This window comes from Ahaetulla prasina, chromosome 1 (assembly GCF_028640845.1).
Source record: "Ahaetulla prasina isolate Xishuangbanna chromosome 1, ASM2864084v1, whole genome shotgun sequence".
Taxonomy (NCBI): Eukaryota; Metazoa; Chordata; class Lepidosauria; order Squamata; family Colubridae; genus Ahaetulla; species Ahaetulla prasina.
The window spans coordinates 377347338-377365867 of record NC_080539.1 but is presented as its reverse complement, the minus strand read 5'-3'; the positions used below and the strand labels follow the sequence as shown (position 1 = coordinate 377365867).

The 18530-nt window shown below is 54.8% G+C and overlaps 1 protein-coding gene across 6 annotated transcripts in view; it reads left to right on the top strand.

Moving 5' to 3' along the window:
- GNG7 (G protein subunit gamma 7) overlaps positions 1-18530 on the top strand; it is a 54988-nt gene that overhangs the window by 14003 nt on the left and 22455 nt on the right. For 2 of the 6 annotated variants that reach the window (XM_058163746.1, XM_058163747.1), the window contains exon 2: positions 9933-9985. The exons of 1 other annotated variant lie outside the window; for it this stretch is intronic. The gene's annotated coding sequence lies outside the window, so the exon portion shown is untranslated. 3 more of the 6 variants (XM_058163745.1, XM_058163750.1, XM_058163748.1) reach the window with 3 other exon arrangements.

Below are 18530 nucleotides of genomic sequence, written 5' to 3'. Positions count from 1 at the left end.
GCCCATCCCCCCTTCCTTGACAGGTGTCCCGGGGCTGGACTTCAGATCCCATAAGCAGCCCTGGCAGGAGATGGCTTTTCATCCTAAAAGGACACAGAGGGTCCCAAGAAGAGAAAGATGGCGGGTGGGTGCTGGGAGTAGGGTTGGGCCACACCTGGGGACTTCTGCCTGACCAACAAGGCCATTTCAGATGGCATCATTGCCCGCTGCCCACCCTCGCCCCCAAACAAAGGTTCTCAGCTGCTAGATTAGCAGGTGGCCATTCTTCCTGCAAACGGGTGACCTTGGCAAACCGCTCCCACATCTGCATTCTGCCCAAGCTCCAAGGGTGGGTGGGTGCCCCCCAGCAGCGCCCCTGGCCAGCAGCCCCCCCTCGTAGGTGTGGTTTTCTCTGCCCTGCCAGGCTCTGATGTTCATCTGGTGGACCCAAAGTGCGTCATGCCTACTGTCACCATGGAGACCAGTGGTTCCTCTGTGTTTGAGAGCTGCTCCTGGGGACGTGCAATGAATGGCAAGGAGGAGGGAGCGTTGGCGCTGGGGGAGGAACTCTCCCCCCACCACACACGCTTGTGTGCCCCTCCCTCAGCAGATGGTGTGAGCAGATGACGTCAGTTCTGGGGGAGCAGCTGGCATCCCTCCTGTCTCTCCAGAGAGGGCTCCTGCCTGCTAGATGAGCCCAACCTGAAGAGAAACGGGCAGCACCTTACCAGGAAAATGGCTGGCAGTTCTCTGGTCACTTAGTTTGGGATCTATGCCCAGAAGGAAGCTGGATCAGTCCTCCACCAGGATATGTCTCTGTGCTGCCCCAGGCAACACTGGGGTTCCTCTACTGAAGGCCTCCTTCCCATTTTCCTCCAGGGGGTCATGTCTGGTCCCTTTATTTCTGCAGGGGGGGAGGGCTAAGCCCCCAAGCCCTTTACCCAGCTGCCAGCGCTAAGCTTAGCTTGCACCCACACCTCCCCAAATGTTTCCAACACTTTCGTTCCCACAGCTCCCCTCTATGGGTGGCTGGAAATAAAACACAGCTACTTGAAGGGGGGGGCAGTTTGGTTTCCCCTCCCCTGATAAAATCACAGCTGCTCTGAATATAAAGTGCCAGCAGGACTCAGCCTCCCACCCAGTGGTGACCCTTTCACCCAAAGTCTTGCAAACCGGCTGCTGTGCAGAGATTGTGTGTTCTTTGTGTGCTCCTGGCCACATCCATGCTTGGCAAGTGGGAGCCCTGATTAAGTCTGAGGGAAGCGGGGGGGCAGCAGATGGAGCAGATTGGCTTTGCCAGGGTCTAAAACCCTTTTATCTGGGCAAAACCCGGCCCAGGAAGTCACAATTGCCTTATTTATTTATTTATTTATTTATTTATTTATTTCGATTTTTATACCGCCCTTCTCCCGAAGGACTCAGGGCGGTGTACAGCCAAGTAAAAATACACTGTATACAAATTAAAAGAAATTTAAAAAGAAACATATTATGATGTGGCTGAAAAATTTAAAACAATTTAAAATCTAAAAATATAAATAACCCCACTAAAATTTTAATCCAGTCCCGCTTGAATAAATAGGTGCGTTTTCAGCTCACGGCGAAAAGTCCGAAGATCAGGCACTTGACGTAAACCAGGGGGAAGTTCATTCCAAAGCGTAGGGGCTCCAACAGAGAAGGCCCTTCCCCTGGGGGCCACCAACCGACATTGCTTGGTGGATGGCACCCTGAGAAGGCCCTCTCTGTGTGAGCGTACGGGTCGGTGGGAGGCAAAAGGTAACAGCAGGCAGTCCCGTAAGTACCCGGGTCCTAAGCCATGGAGCGCTTTAAAGGTGGTAACCAAAATCTTGAAGCGCACCCGGAAGACCACAGGAAGCCAGTGCAAACTGCGCAGGAGTGATGTTACATGGGAGCAACGAGTGGCTCCCGTTACTACCCGCGCAGCTGCATTCTGGACTAGCTGCAGCCTCCGGGTGCACTCCGGGTGCACTTCAAGGGCAGCCCCATGTAGAGAGCATTGCAATAATCCAAACGGGAAGTGACAAGAGCATGAGGCATCCCGGTCAAGGAAGGGGCGCAACTGGCGGACCAAGCGAACTTGGTAAAAGGCCCTCTTGGAGACGGCCGCCAAATGATCGTCAAACGACAGCCGCCCATCCAAGAGGACACCCAAGTTGCGCACCCTTTCCATTGGGGCCAATATCTCGCCCCCCACAGTCAGCCACGGCTGCAGCTAACTGTACCGGGGTGCCGGCATCCACAGCCACTCCGTCTTGGAGGGATTGAGCTTGAGTTTACACACTGTAAGCCGCCCTGAGTCTTTGGAGAAGGGCGGGATATAAATGTAAAAAAACAAAAACAAGGGGGAGTGTCTCCACTCATGGAGGGGGGGGAAGCAAGATCATCTATTATGATTCCCTATGCAGCATCTACACACACACAAACACACAGACACACAGACAGTCTGAGCACCAGAGCTACTTCAGTGCTGGAAGAGGCCAGTGGTGTGATGGTCTTGGGTCTCTGCTAGGAATTGGAGCCTTTGGTGGTGGAAGGGAAGCTCCAGGTGCAGCCAGCCTGGTGGAGCACCAAGATATCTAACAGGACCCTCTACCCAGGGCAGGCAGGACCCTCTGCTGGATTTGCTCTTCACCTCCCCCACCTCCCAGGTTCTGCGGGCAACCTCTGGCCCTCCCTGCCTATTCTGGCTGCAAACCTCCAAGGATGCATCAGATGTCTGTGGATCCCACCTGGAGTTGGGATCAGAAGGACCCCAAGCAGTTCCTTGTCCAATATAGGATCCACCAGAACATCTGCAGGACTTTCAGCATCTAAGCTGGGACCTCCTAGCCTGTTGGATGAGACACCCCCCCCCCCGCTTATCCAGAATTTAACCTCCCAGTGGCCCTTCATGGATGGACCTGGCCTTTTCTCCTTGACAGGGCATGGTTATTTGGGTGGCTGTCAATCACCCTCCACCGAGATGTCCTGGCACCCATCCCCGAGTTACTCAGGTACCCAAGGCCTCCAGGTAGTCTCCCTTCTTTGGGACCTGCTCTCTTTCCCCACCTGTTTGTGGGTGTCCTCATCACTGTAGCTCCCCCCCCCCACTCCAAAGATTCTGCATCCATATTCCCTTTATTGCATGGTTAGAGAATGCCAAGATCAGGGAGAAATCCTGGGGGAGGGTGGAACATCACTGGCGCATCCGGGTGTCAGATTTCCTCAGATTCGCAATGACTTTGATCAAAATCCACATCTTTTGAGGGACATATAAATGGGTAGGCAGAACAAATGAAGGGATGCACTTTTTTGATGGTAAAAATGAATTCGGCCCCCTCAGAAGGAAAGTCAGCATCTCCTCTTAGGCAAGGCTCTAGCAGGGCTCCTTCCTGGTTGTGGGGAGCATCTTGGGGTCCATCCAAAGACTTGGGAATTTGCATGGGAAAACTGACTCTGGGAAGGCAGAGCTGGGCAGCCAACAAAGCGGAAGGTGGGTTTGAGGCACCCAAGAGGCCTGAGCTTTGCTTCCCTTTGGTCCAGGTGGCCACAGATGTGGACAGACTTGGTGGACATCACCTGCTGGACCCCCTTCCTAATGGGGAGGGGGTGGCCAAACTTTGGGAGGCTGAGCTTCGAGAGGCACCCACCTCGCAGGGTTGTTGTAGCAAAAGGGGAGGGGCTCCTCCTTTCCCCCGCCCCCTCCGGCCAAGCTCGGCTTTCCTCGGGGACCCTCCCAGCCCACGGACCGCCCCCATTGCGGGCCCAGCCTTCCATCTGGCCATCAAACAGCCGTCCTCATCCTCGCCCCGCCCCTCTTGCCGAACCGTCGAGGGGGACAAGTCCGCCGTCCTCGGAGGCGCTGGAGCGGATTGGCCAGGCGAGCTGTCGGTCAGGTGCTCGGGGCCGGCGGCCTCGGCGGGGCTGCGTCGCGGGCAGAGCGGGAGGTGGCCGAGCGGCGGCGGCGGTAGCGGAGCCGGTGAGGCGGGCCGTGGGCTGCGGCGGGGTCTGCAGGGCCGTGGGGGCCGGGGAGGGGTCTCCGGGCCCCGACGACTGGGGTTCCTCCTGGCCGGGCTGCTCCGCTTCCCTCTGCCCGCCGCCCCTCAGCGCCGCCCGGCCAAAAGGTGGGCAGCTCCCGGCCCAGCGCGGCGACCCTCGAGGTAGGCGGACCCAGCGGTCTGTTCGTGGCCCCCCGCCTCAGGTTGCGCCCCTCCCCGGGAATGGCTGGACCTCCCTTGGCGGCCGCTTGTTGGACCCCGAGGCGGCTGCCGAGTCCCCCCGGCAGGGCGCCCCGGCCCCTCCCTTCAGAATCCCACTCAGACCCTCCGGCTTGGCATTCCCCCACCCCAAGTGTGTGTCCGAAGGGGGCGCGAAGCTCCCGCCCGGCCCCCCAGAAAAGCGGGGCGGCCCCGATGCTGCTGCCCAGGCCGGCCTCGTCCCACGCCGGATCCCCTCCTCGGGATCCTCTTGAATCTCCATGCGGCCCCTAAGGCGTTAATTGGTCAGTGCCACATTTTGGGCCCCCACATTCTGCCCTTTCTCTCTCAGCTCCTGCTTGAATGCACCTCTGGGTAACATCTCCCCTCTTCTCTAGTAGGAAACCCCCCTCCCAGTGCCTTGCTGAAGCTGAGGACAAAGGAGGTCCAAAAGGATGGGCTGGAGGGGTGGCTTCTTCCTGGTCAGCCCCCTTGGCCTGCCAAGCAAGAGTTTCTCCCCCCCCCATCTCTTATGGAGCTCCCCTAGTTGTATCCTGTAGGAAGCTGTAGTGGGGGAGGGTGTGTGCCCCCATTTGCTCCCATCCTCTAGCACTTTGCCTGGCTCCCAGGTTCCTCCCAGGCTTTCTGGTGTCTCCTGTCTTGGCATCCCTCTTCTCGCCCTTCTGTCTTAGGCCAGCAGCCCTTCCGGGGCCTGTTTGAACCCCGTTCCTAAGCTGCTTCAAGTGGCACAGATGCTGATACTTCCAGTCAAAATGGCAACACCTGTGTAATGTTAGCATCACACAAACACTACAGTTAGGTACTTGTGTCCTGGTCTCTGCTAGATGTGCCTTGAGGTTTGCGTGACTGCATCACCACGCTTATGCCCCCATTCACGACCCTTCCCCCATGTTTTCCTACCAAGTGGAACCCTCCTGGATCTCTTTGCCCCAAAGATTCCTGCCCCATGGAGCAAAGGTTTCTGCCCAGCTCTTCTGAAACCGAGCGAGGGAGCGTGTGCGGTTTTTGCCTTCTTCTTCAGACAGGATCGGATCTCGGAGCACGGATCCTCCATTCGTGTGTTTGGGAAACAAGGTCCATCGGGACTCATGCCTGTGTTGGCTTTCACGGTGGGGAATGGGCTGGCCTCGGGGGTGGGGGAAGCCACCCATTTTCGGGGTTGCTCCCCCCACGGTTTGCTCAAGGATCTAGTCAAGGAGGGCTTTAGCTGTCTTTTGTGAAATGTGACGGGGTCATTGTGAGTTTGAGGCCAAAATCCTGTTCGTTTTGTGCTTATCCCTGCCTACAATTAAGTTTGCGATGGGCACTTTCCTTAAGCCCATAACTCTCTTAACCTCTCTCTGCCCAGGAGGAAGGAGGAGACTGTGGGTGCCGTGGGGAGACTTCATTTGCTCGCTCTCAAGAGAACCACTTGATCTCAGGAAGAGGGGATCTGAAGTAGTCTTATGGGCTGTGGGGGCTCTCTGGAAGCTCTCCTGCCCCTCTGCTCTTCCTCCCCGGCATCTGAGCCTTCCTTTTCTTTCTCCCCGCCTGAAGCAGATGCCCAGGGAAGGGACCCTCACATTCTCCAGCCTCTCTGACCAGAGCAGGGAGGAACAAAAGCTCTCCCCTCTGATGCCCTCCCTCTGCGGGAACAAAAGGCTCAGCTGTAATTGCACCCAGCAGGAGCAGGAGCAGGAGGTGCAGAATATGGATGGCCTGGGGGGTGGGAGGTCCATTTTGGCTCCCTTCTTCTCCTGGCTGAGCACTTTGCTTTTGTGGCTCTCCTTCTCCTCCTCCAGCTAGCTTGCGGAAGCCCCCTCCTCTCAGGCACCCATCCATCCCCCACCCAATTGCTCTTCAGCTTGCTGTTGCCCCTCCCCTCCATCTGGGAGGAATAGAGGGCGCACAGCCTTAGGAGGGTTCCAGAGAGGGAGAGGCTCTTCCTAAGGTTCCGGTGGGCAAATTCAGCAAAGGCCTTTATGGCAGCCTTGAGTTTGCTGGCCCTGCGTTGCAATCCCAAGGTTCCCCTCAGCTTCCTGGGGGGTTCTGGCAACTGAAGTGCCATAGGAGGCGGTTGGAGGAAGAGAAAGAGTGAATCTGATCCAATGCCCACATTCTGGATTCCAGGGCAGACTCAATGGACCACGAGATCTTTTTCTGCTGTCCAGTTTCTGTGTTCCTAATGAGAGCGACAAAGTGCGATTTCTCCGCTGTTGGCCTTTTGGTGATCTGTTTCTTGCTGGGACAGGAACATCTTCAGAGCTTCTGGGAAGAATATTGCAGCCAGGAAAAAAAATCCACTGAGATCCATCTGGAGTTTAGTGGCAGTGCCCAGAGGATGATCTTAGGAGGTGGTCTGGGATGAGTTTGAGCCTGGTGGTCCTCCAGGCTGGAGACTCAGCCAGGTCCCTCCTGGGTTATTAAATCCGCCCAGGAGCAGCGGGGCCATCTGGTGGCCTTGGCTTCTGCTGCAGTACTGGGTGGCACTCAAAGTGGCCAAGAGGGGCTTTGCATGGGGTGGGGGTCCATCCGATTCACCAGCTGAAGTACTCTGGGATCAGGAGAGGACCCCCAGATGGTCCCTCAACGTGGACTGGAGCAGCACACTCTGTGGGAACCAGCCTTCAAGACTCCTTCAAGAAGCCACAGCTGGTCCAGAATGGGGCACTCTGGGTTGTATGAGGTGGCACTGCTGCTCCCCAGCTGCACTTCACTGCACTTCCGGTTGGCCTTTGAGAGCTGTCTACTTCTCTGAAACCCCTCCTGGGTTGGGCCTGGTTCCTTGAGGGACTGCCTGTCCCCGAGAGGCATTCATTAGTGTTTCCTGCTTTTAAGGTTGTAAGCTGGTCTTATGGTGCTGGCCGGTCTCTAAACTCTACACAAATGAATAGAATAGAATAGAATAGAATAGAATAGAATAGAATAGAATAGAATAGAATAGAATAGAATTTTATTGGCCAAGTGTGATTGGACACACAAGGAATTTGTCTTGGTGCATATGCTCTCAGTGTACATAAAAGAAAAGATACGTTCATCAAGGTACAACATTTACAACACAATTGATGGTCAGTATATCAATATAAATCATAAGGATTGCCAGCAACAAGTTACAGTCATACAGTCATAAGTGGAAAGAGATTGGTGATGGGAACTACGAGAAGATTAATAGTAGTGCAGATTCAGTAAATAGTTTGACAGTGTTGATGGAATTATTTGTTTAGCGGAGTGATGGCCTTTGGGAAAAAACTGTTCTTGTGTCTAGTTGTTCTGGTGTGCAGTGCTCTATAGCGTCGATAATAAATAGATAAATAAATAAATAGATAAATAAATAAGAGGGAAAGATACGAGAGTGACCTGAAGCACACAGCCAAGGCCTACAGAAGAGCTGCCGAAGGGACCCCTGGGGCCCCAGCAAAGTCAGATGGTGCCTGAGGACCCACCTTGGAGCATGGCCGAATGTTCTGTGGGTTGGCCCAAGGGGGCTCTTCTCGCAGCTCCATGGCTGTTTCTGTTAATTTGCCCCAGCGGGTCAAGGAAGGCCCCTTTGGTCCCCAGCCACTCTCTTGCACCCCCCCTCAGTGTGACGGGGCCACAGCCAGCCGGCCTCTGAGGCCCCATTCTGGTCTGCAGCCCAGCTGTTTTGGATGTGACCCTTCTGCCCAAATGGCCGAGCTGAGCCGTGCCAGGGACTGGTGGCTTGTGTCTTGAGATTTGCCTGGTACCTTTCTGTGCCCTTCCTGTTCTTTATTTGATAGGCAGTTGTAATTTCCTAAGCTGACAGAATGCCAACTTCTCTCACAAATTGTAAAATATGATGGTGTCGGGTATTTTTATCAAAGTGTGCTTTCTTGAGGTAGGTTGATAGGCAAAGAATCCTGCCAGCTCTTGGATATATATCTTGCAGTCTCTCGTTTGATACTTTTCCTGCCTCTTGGGGGAGATCACTCCATCTGAGAATCTCGTCAGCAACTGGCCGTTAGAAGCCTTTTGCTTCACAGGTTTCTCTGGAGCTGCTAATGCAGCCGTGGGGTGACTATAAAGAATTCAGGACGGCTTCCAATTAGCCATCAGTTTTTTCCCCAAACCTCTTTTCCTCTGTGGCCAGAAAAGTCTTGGTTTTGTTTTTAAATCAGTCACCGGTGATCCAGATTGAGCCGTGTACAGTGAGTCTATCTGGCAGATTTAAAAAATCCCCTCCTTTCTGCAAAGGAAACGGGTGGGGGGGATGTTTCCTTCCCCTTCTAAGCTTGCTTTGGTTTTGGACCTGTGCCAGAGCTGTGAAGCCTCATCATCTTAATTAAAAGACGTAAGTGAGAAAGCGCTTGTGGTCTGTGCGGGGTGGTGCTGGCTGCTACTGTGGGGAAGCGAGATTAGCCGAGGTCCACATCTGGTTCCCTTTCGGAGAATTGGCTTACTTTGGGTCTCTAATCTGATCCGATTAGTTGATCTTATTCAAGACAGGCTGCCGCCTCCGCGACTGTGGCCAGCTGACCTCTCCCGGTTGGGGAAGACAGCTTATTCTGCCTTTGGGATCATCCACCTGAAGCCCCCAAAGGCCCCCCCCCCCCGGTTGCAGTGGGGCTCTGTTCCGGGCTGGACTCCCTGACTTGTTCCCATTGGGAAATGGGGCGGGGGGAAACTGAGCTGGGTGCGGTGGGGAGAGGGGCTCCAGAGGCCGGCCTGAGATGTGGGGCCTTCTTGTCGCCCAGGCCTGAGTGTGGGCGCATGTGGGAATTGCACGCTTGAGGATCTCACTTCCTCTCACCTGGGCCGTTCTCTGGGGAAACAGACAAGGCTGGTTGGTTCTGTGGGCCCAGCCAAGGAGACGGGAGCAGCAAGGAGGGCTGGTGAGACCTGGCCCTTTCCCCAGAAACACGGAGGGCGTCCCCTGTGCCCCTCACTTATGTACTGCATGGGGGCCTCCTTGGGAGGAGGAAATGGGCACTGGCTCTTGCTCTGCCAGGGCAGGAGGGCCTCCTGTGGGTGGTTTCGGACGGCTTCCTTTTCCCAGCACTATTTCAGCTTGGTGCCACTTGGCACTCCAGACCCCTTGTGTTTGGTCCTGTCTGGGGGCTTCTGGGAAATTGTGCCATTCAATGTGAAGGCAACATTTTTTTGGTCCCAGTGTGACTTTTATTTGTTTTAATCCTTCTATTCTGCCCAAGGGGTAGCCCTAGAGAGCTGCCCTAGGAGGCCCTCTGTACCTTCCTTGCATAAGAATTCATTGATCATCTCTTTAGATTCCAGCTGAAAGTTCCCCTCTGAAGGAACCGGCCTCAAGGGAAACTGAGGCCCGCCCTGGGTCTTCTCTCCACTTTCATGCTTCTCTTTTGAGGTGGCCCCAGGCAGCCTTGGCTGCTGCTGGGGAACCTTCCTGTGAGCTCCGCCTTCCATCCGGATTCCACCTCTGCCTAAGTGGAGCTCTGCCCCGCCCCCCTTTTCCCTGGGCAACTTGGGATGTGGGCCACAGGAGGCGATGCAGGCAGAGGGAGCCATCGCCCAGCATTTGGGATGACACCTCTGGTGGGAGTTGTAGTCCAAACCCTTGGAGGCTGCTTCTTTATAATAGCCCCTCAGCTGCAGGTGAAGCCCAATCACTGAGATTGTTGCGGCATCGGGTGTAAACAGTGCGGACCCGCCTCCATCACCACCATCACTCGTGTTGCTGACTGCCCAAGCCAGGTAGGTATATTGATTCTTGGGACAGGAGAACCGCTCAAATTGATTCATGTCTTTGTTTTGCTCTGGTCCTTTTAGGAAGGCAGCCTCTGCGGTGCCCTTTGAGTCCAAAAGAGGGGCTTGCGTGACAGGTAAGGCTCTGCCAGTCTCCCTGTTGCATGCACCCCCTTGTTCACCCTCCTGATGGCACAACAAGGGGGCTGGCCAGAAGGAGGGGGCCAAAGAGAGGAGAGGAGACAGGCGAGCTGATAGATCCAGCTGGAGCTCAGCCTGGAGGAGCGTGGACCCAGGAGGCCGTGGGGCCAGTCCCAGTGGTGGTGGTGGTGGGGGGGCTCTGGCCTGAGCAGTTGCCTGCTCTTTTGCCTAAGGAACGGGAGGGAGGGTATAACTTAAATCACGACCCCCTGGCTCAAGGAGAATGACAACCTGCCAAGGACCCCTTCAGCCCAAAAGGACAAATGGTTGCTCTCTAATAGAAGCACTTGGGGGGCTGTGAGAATACTTTGGGGGACAAGAGGGGGAGGCAGTAGCCTGAGTACAGTCGAGAGAAGAGGGAGGGGTGTGCGGAGCATCGTCTCTGAGGGGACCTTCCCTAAATCTTGGGGTGATGGTGGTGAAGAAGTGCTTTCAGACTTGCTGGATTGTTATTGCAGCCTCAAAATCAAGGCAATGTTGCAGCTCACGGGTTCAGTTTCCTGTCTGGACTACCTCGCAGGGCTGACAGGCTGGTCTTGGCTTCTGGCCTCATGGCAAACGAGAGGCTCCTCCTAAAACCTGGCCAGACTTGGCCCTACAGTCAGGGCTGGCCCTCTTGGGATGTGGGACCTGCAGCCGTATCGATCTGCCAGCTGATGCAGATGAGTCTTTCATCCAGAGGGCAGAACTTTTCCAAGGGTTTGACCCCAGAGGGCCCTCATTATTTTCTTTATTGCTCCGGTTCCGCCATATCCCAGTTTGTATCAGATTTCTAGAAGGCTCTTGAGAGAGAGACAGCCAGTGCAGATTGAGGAAAATCAATTCTTTTTATGGGCTACTTGTAACAGGGAGAAGGAGCCACCCTTTGAGTTTGTCTTGACCAGTGATGCTTTGCATTCATGGCTGGCAATTTGGGGTTTCTAAAGAAACTCCAAATTGGTTCCTGGGTTTATTTAGCCAGGTCGTTGTGGCTATTGCTTCCATTCCCTGCCTTCAGGAAGCCATTGAGGTGAAGGCTTCAGGGCTTGTGAGGCGACGGGCATAAGATCCCCCCTGTTATCCCGGCTGGTCTCCTTGGGTCTGTTTGACATTCCTCCCCAGGGAACGGGGAAGAAGCATCTTTCTGCACGTGTGTGTGTGTGTGTGTGTGAGAGAGAGAGAGAGAGATGTGGGGGGGGGAGAGGGAGAGGGAGGGAGAGAGAAAGAGAGGCGGGGCCCTCTAACACAGCTAAAAGTTTCCAGCCACATCCAGGCTGCTTTTCGGAGGGTGGGGGAGAGGCTTTGCTCAGAGCTGCAGAGCCTTTGGGTTTCTCTGTGCTTCTCCTTCTCTTTGGGGCCTGTGACTTTGAGGCACACGGAGAGTGTTTGGCCGCTGAAAAGACTGTTGGCCTTTCCATGGGGCGAGTTTATTGAGTGACCTCCTGGGTGATCTTTACAGACTGGTCCCAGGTGGGGTTTTCATTTCTCCTTATTTGATTTGTGCCACAGTCTGTTCTGCCTTTGAGGAGCCCTCCCTCCCCCTCCCCCCATTTCCCCATAAAGGCTGCCCTTGTTTCTTTTCTCATAAAAGCCCCCCCCCCCCGGAAAGGAGCCTGTTTCCCCTTCAGACTGTCTTATTGAAGCTGAGAGCAGTTCGGCTGGGAAGGTGGTCGCACTCCTTTGGTGGGGTGGGGGTGGGGGCATCTCAGCCGGAGAGGGAGCTAATTCACGAGGGGGGGAGGGGGCACTGCAAGAGAAATGTGTGTGTCTGTATGACATGTGCCACCTGGAGGCGCTGCACACCTGTGGCTCTCCAGCCAGGAAGCTATTCCTGTCTTCCATGGGCTTTGGCTAGGTAGCTGGCAGTCCATGCATATGTGCCTCTGAGCCCCTGCCAGCTTTTCCCACAGAAACACGTAAGAGTGGTGGTAACTCCTGCACAGAAGTGTCTCCTCTGGGGCTGGCAAAAGAAAGAACTATTCCAGTCCATTTTCAAGTCTGGTTTTTTAAAAAAATTTATTTACATTTATATCCCGCCCTTCTCCGAAGACTCAGGGCGGCTTACATTGTGTAAGGCAATAGTTTCATCCTATTTGTATATTTATATACAAAGTCAACATTGCCCCCCCAACAATCTGGGTCCTCATTTTACCTACTTTATAAAGGATGGAAGGCTGAGTCAACCTTGGGCCTGGTGGGACTCGAGCCTGCAGTAATTGCAAGCAGCTGTGTTTAATAACAGGCTTCTTACAGCCTGAGCCACACCGCGGCCCACCCTTTTATACCCACCCTTTCCTCTTAAAATACAAAATGGAAGATGAAACAGTAAAAGAAACGATGATCTGTTGGGCAAAAAACTTCGGGCATAATATAGAATTAGAAAAATGGGACAGATTGTGGGATAGAAATTATAAATTAACCATGGCAGTAGCCTATAAAGAAAATTTGTATAAAATGTTCCACAGATGGCATCTGGCACCAGCGAGACTGGCCAAAATGTTCCCAAATTTACCACCAAATTGTTGGAGATGTGGGTATAAGCTAGGCACATACTACCATATGTGGTGGATGTGCCCCAAGATAAAAATTTTTTGGCAAAACATCAAAAATTGGCTAGAGGGAATTGCCCAACTAAAAATGGAATTCAAACTGGAATTTTATCTATTGGGAATAATTAGTTCAAAAAAGGATAAATCTTTGCAATACCTAATACTTCATTTATTAACGGCAGCAAGGATCACTGTAGCACATGTATGGAAACAAAATAATGTTCCAGGAGAGGAAATAATAATCCAAAAAATTTTACGGTGTGCAGAAATGGACAGGATGACATTAGAAATTAAGGAAAGGGAAGAGTCGGAATATTACAAAGTGTGGAATAAATTATATGATGGTTGGAAAAAAGAAATCAAAATTATAAATTGGATTGTTAATCTAACTAAATTAAAATTTGGAAACGTAAATGATTGGATTGGTAAATAGAATAATAGCATGTAAATATAAGCATGTATAGGATTGAGTAAAAAAAGAACAGAGAATATATACCATTGCCGATATGACAAGCTGTAAAATATGTAATGCTATGTTTGTGATGTGTTTTTAATGTGTTTTTGGGGTTTTTTTGTGTGTTTTTTTTCTTCATTTTGTTTTTAAGGGTGAAAAGCTTAATAAAAATTATTTTTAAAAAAAGACTAAAACAAGCCTTCTCAAAGTGCTATATTAGGACTCAACCGTCTGCAGGGAAACCTCAGTTTTGAAGAGTAGCATTCAAAGCTTGAAAAGAAAATTGAAAAGATATAACTGACTGGTTTGGGAGAAACCAAATTTGCTCCCGGAGAGTCTGGGAGCAGCAGCTATTGAAGGAAGAGCCCCTGCAGAAGCCCCCTGCCCTCTTATGGTTTGGAGGGGGCTCAAGTACCTCTCTCCTCCCAGGCAGGAGGGAGAGGAAGGCAGCTTTGATGCTGGATGGCTGACCTCCAGCCCCCCAACACTGTGCAGGCATGAAGGGGTCTCAGAACCTCTGGGCCAGCTCTAGAAACATCCTGGGGCGTCAGATGCACTCACTCTCTCCTCTCTTTCTCCTCCTTCCTTCCTTCCTTCTTCTTGGTAGGGTGGCAGGGGGTAGTCCTGGCAGTTAAGAGACTCACACAAGCAGTGGAGGGGGGAGTCACCTGTTGTTTTGGGTTGAGCCAACCTCATTGGAGGGAGTGGGGGTAGCAGGCATATCCCACTTTGGAAAACGGGTTGCTGTGTCCACCTAGCGAACTCGGTTAGTTGGCAGGCTGCTTTGTGACATGAGGGCTGTGTGTGTGTGAAGCCTTGCATCAAAGCAGGAGCCGGGCACTGTGGGGAGAATTTCCTGCAAGCGGCTTGTTGCACTCAGGAACACCTGTGCAGCTTCCAGGGAAGGGCTGGCGGTTCAGCAGGGGGAATTTCCTGCAGGGGATCCAGCTGGGCCACATCTCTGGGGAAGGAGCCCTGTGCAACGGCTGGGCCAGCAGAGCCCATCGGACTGGCAGGACTCCCGACTGACCAGAGGCCCCTGGCTTCCTCCAGCTGCAAAGGAAGCCCCTCAACCCCCTCTCCCTTGAGCTTCTGCAGCCCCTGTGCAGAGCTAAGCAGGGTCCCGCTGGAGGGAGGGCCTCCCTTCTGCCTCCCTTCTGCCTTGTGATCTTGCGCCCTCTGGGCTGGCTTTCTTCTCTGGGAACAGCAGAGCTGCCTGGCACAATGGACAGTGGTGCATGAGCTGCTTCTTCCTGCCGGCCTCCTGACCCCTTCGCCCCACATGCTCCTGGGCAGCTCTGGGGCACAGAGGTAGCCTCAGCAGGGAGACCCTGTGGACGGTGGGCCCTGCATGGCTCCTGCCCCCTCAGTCCCCTGGGCTTGGAAATTGCTGCTGCTGCTGCCTGGGATCTCCCCCCCTCCCTGAAGAAATAGTGTTCTGGTTCTCCCCCACAGCCAAAATTGTGACCTCTCAGGGTAGCAAGCGAGGCCCTTTGGGATTCCAGCTGGACTGAGTCCCTCGCCTGGGACGAGATGGGAACATGTAGCTGGTTCCCCAGAAGATCGCTGGGCTTGTTTTGGGCCAGGAAGGCTGAAGGGAGGCTAGCTTGGGCCCCTGTGTGAATTGCTTGGCCTCTCAGAAGGGGAAGCATCCCCCCCACCCTGGAATCCAAGCCTGGCGCAGACTGTCAGCTGCCAGCCTCTGGGAGGGCTTGCTTTGCCTTTTGGCCTCTGCCCAGGAAAGTGGGAGGGGGCTGGGGAGAGCCAGTTTGCCTTCTCTGATCAGAAGCCCTCTAAGGAAGGGGCCTGGGGGGTCTCTCCTGCCTGCTTGATCTTCTCACCCAGCCCCTCTCCAGCCTGGCTGCTTTTCCCACTTGGGGTGGAAACGGTGGCATGGGCACATGGCAGGGACCGTGCTGGGGTTGGCATGACCTTGTGGAGGGCAAGTTGCAGGCCGAGCCCCTTGTGCCTGTCAGGGTCCTTTCAGCAAGAGGGGCCACCGTTCGCTTGGCTTCGCCACGGCCAAGGCCCCCAGCCACCACCTTAGCCGGGTCCCACGTCTTGCCCTCCTGCTGTCACTTAGCTGCAGGTGGGCATCTTGGGAGGGAGAAGTTCTCCCTCAGGGCTGCTGCATCTGTATGACAGTGAACCCGCAGTTAAAAATAAAAGAAATGTGGGTTCCCGAAGGGGGGGGGGCTAAGTTGAGATGTTACAACTACAGAAAGTTTTCTATTCTTTTTGGGAAGAGCCACTTCAGGTGGAGAAGGGGGTGAAGTCTAATTATGGTGTGTGTGTGTGTGTTTTAAAAAAAGGGGGGGTCAGAATCAGTCAGTTGAATGAGTGGAAAGATCTGGCCAGGGGCTAATTTCCCATAGTGGACCTGCCCAGTGTTCTGCTTCTCCCTTGCAAAGGCTGTGGATGGTGGGAATTGTAGGCCAGCACTACCGGAAAAGGTGGTTCTGGCCCTTTCTTCTACAGGGCTCTCCCCAAATATCTAGAGGAGAAGCAAGGGGGTGCCAGATTTCCTTGGTGCCAGGCTGGTGTCCCGTCCCCGAGTCTGGCCTGGCCTGGCCAGGCCAATCTAATTGGCTTGGGGGGGGGGTCCTGCAGCTGTGTCACATCCCCCCATCTTGGAGGGGGGGAAAGCCTGGTGGGGATCACTGGCCTAGACAGGAGAGGCCTTGCTTGCCTGATCTGTAGCTTAATTTCTCTGCTGTATCTCTCCAGCCAGGTGGCTGTTCCCCCCACCCCCCACCCCCTGTCTCCCTTCTCCTAGCCAAGAACTGGGAATTTCCGTGGAAAAGTCCACGGGTGGGTCCCAGCAGCATCCCAGCCAGGTCAGAGATGCCCTGCAAGGCCACTTCTGATGCACGTGAGGTGCAGCTGGGAGCCTCGGTCAGACAACTCCTCGGCTTGCAAAGACCCCCGAGGGAATTGGGGGGCCCAAGGGAGGCCAGGCGTGGAGGGGTCGTCTTGCCTGCTGAAGGGTGTGTGGGTGAAGCAGAGGGGCTGCTGAGGAAGAGGAGATGATTTCTGGAGGGCAGGAGATGCCCTCCAGAATGGGGGAAATGGAACTTCCATCTTCAGAGGCAGTCTGTCTTGGGCAGGGCTATTTCTCCCCTTTTGGACAAGAGATGTGAACCCCCTTTCCTTGAGCTGTGGCCCAGGCTGATTCCAGGAGAAGCATGTGCCCACAAGCCATGATGCCCCCAGCAGGCCCTTGTGTCCTGGGTGGGAAGCACCCGCCCAACAGGAGGGGCCAGTGGTCCTTTCCTGGTTGGCCAGAGGAAGAGGGGGAGGCGCTGCCATGTCCTAGCCAGGCAGCCCCTCCCTGCGGGAAAGTCCTTGGCAGAGGACGTGGGCAAAGGCCACATGAGGTGCCCTGGGTCTCCGCTGGTTGGACTCGGCCCTGTGACGCCCCTTCCGGGCTTCCCACCTTGACGCACAGCACGCTTGGGGGCCGGTTGGGGGCTTAAGGCCAACGAAAGGCTGGGCTGCTCCTGGCAGCCCTGACCAAGTCCTTCAAAAGGAGCTGGGCAGTGGATGACCTTGTGCAGCGCCTGGTCCTGCAACTCCTGGCCAGAGAGGCTCTCTGCTAAGCTGCCGTGTGTGTGGGGGACTGCACCTGTGGGGCACCTGGAAAGAGCCACTTCTGGATGTTTGTGCTCAGCAGCAGCAGAGTTGTCTCTCTGACCTTCAGAAGGTCTGTTGATCAGCTTCGGTGTTCCTGAACTGAGTGTTCCCAGGCGTGAAAGGCCGGTCGGAGGATAAATAGTTACTCTCTCTGCTCTGCCAGAATGGCATGCCCAGGCGGTGGGTGCTCGGCAGCGGGCAAGTTGAGTGTTGGCATCTGACGTGGAAAACGGCCGGGTTGTTGGTCTTGCTGTGGGCTTTTTCTCCCCACCCGAGGGTGGCTGCTCCCTTTCCCATCTGCCAGGAAAAACCCCTCGTGCCCCTCTGCGGACGGAGCGGGGCCTGGGCTGGGGGGGGGGGTTCGGGGCCACAGCTGGAGGAAAACAGGCCCCTCATTGTGCACCAGAGGACAGATGGGACCTGTGGGGGCCAAGGGAGAGAGGACTTGTGGGGATCGGAGTGGTCTTGGGGAGCTGTCTGCCTCTGGAGACCTTTTAGGGTTGCTGGGCCTAGAGGGAGACTGCGGACAACAAAGGTGAAGGAGACCCTTTCTCTGCTCTGGAGATGCCACCAGAAAAGTTGCCCCTTCTGCCTGGCATTCTGCAGGGCCTCTCCACCAGGTGCCAGATGGAGGGGATGCTGTGCCAGGGGCTTTGAGCTGTGCCAGGGGGCTGCTTGGGTTGTCAAGTCATGGCTGGGTCCTCTTCCTCTTCCCCCCCTCGTGAAGAGTGCCAGCTCTCCACTTATCATGTACCGTACACTCTGTCCCCAAGCAGCAATGAAAGGGTGAGCTGGCTGCTGCCTGGCGCTTGGCACAGTGCCTCTCCCTCACGACTTGGCTCAGAGGTGCCCATGGCTGTCCTCAGCTGCCAGCTGCAGCCTTCCTTGCATAAGGTGGCAGGGGGTCCCAATGGCCACCTCCCCAGAAGGTTGGCTCAGGAAGGGGGCTTCTGCCAGCCTCGGTTGCTGAGAGCGCTTGCCTCCTGCAGCCTCATTGGTACCCAGAGCCTTTTGAAGAAACACAGGCTTGCCTGGGGAAAAGTGGAAGGGATCGATCCTCACACCCAAATCCGGACCAAGAGGAAGAAAGAGAACTTCTGCCTTGCAGAAACAGTTGGGCTCCAAAGCAGCCATGGTTGCTGTCTGTGGCTCTTGGGCTTCGGCTGTGTAATCGACCTATGAGCCTGGACTCCATCGACGGAGACTTTGCTCCCCAGGTTTCCCTTGTCCCTTTTGGCTGTGGGGGGGCAGAGCTCCCTGTCAAGGATCCTCTACTTCCCTCAAGGCGCAGAGGATCCTGCAGCTGGAGAGGCCCATGGCCGCCCCTAGGCAGGATCTTACTTGGGCACTCTGGGAATCCCTCCTTACTCAGAACCCCCAGAGAGCGCCTGCCCCCCTTCTGCTACTCACTTAGATCCCCCCCTGGACAAGAGAGGCTTCCCTGGGCCATCCTTCTCATGAAATGGGGATTCAGGCTGAGAGTTGGGATGGAGGGAGGGAGAGCTCCTCCCCCACTCTTTGGTGTGTCTTGTGGGGCAGCCACGGGGTTGTTTGCTGATATCCATAGCCAGAAATGTTTTGCTGAACCCAGTTTGATCTTGGTCTGTGTTAGGCATGAAGCTGGTGTTGGTGGGTGATTATAGGTGTGTCTGGGCTGGCCTTTAAATGCCCCCTTTTTCTCAGTAGATGTCCCCCATGCCACCCCGGTTGGATGAATGCCAGGACCTGTCTGGGCACAGACCATTTCCTGGGCAGGGAGTGGTCCTGGGCAAAGGAAGGCGGTGGGGCCCACTTTCCTTCAGCCGGCTCTACAGGAGAGGCACCCCCGGCCCAGGATTCTCACTTTAAGCATTAAGCTTAAGCGTT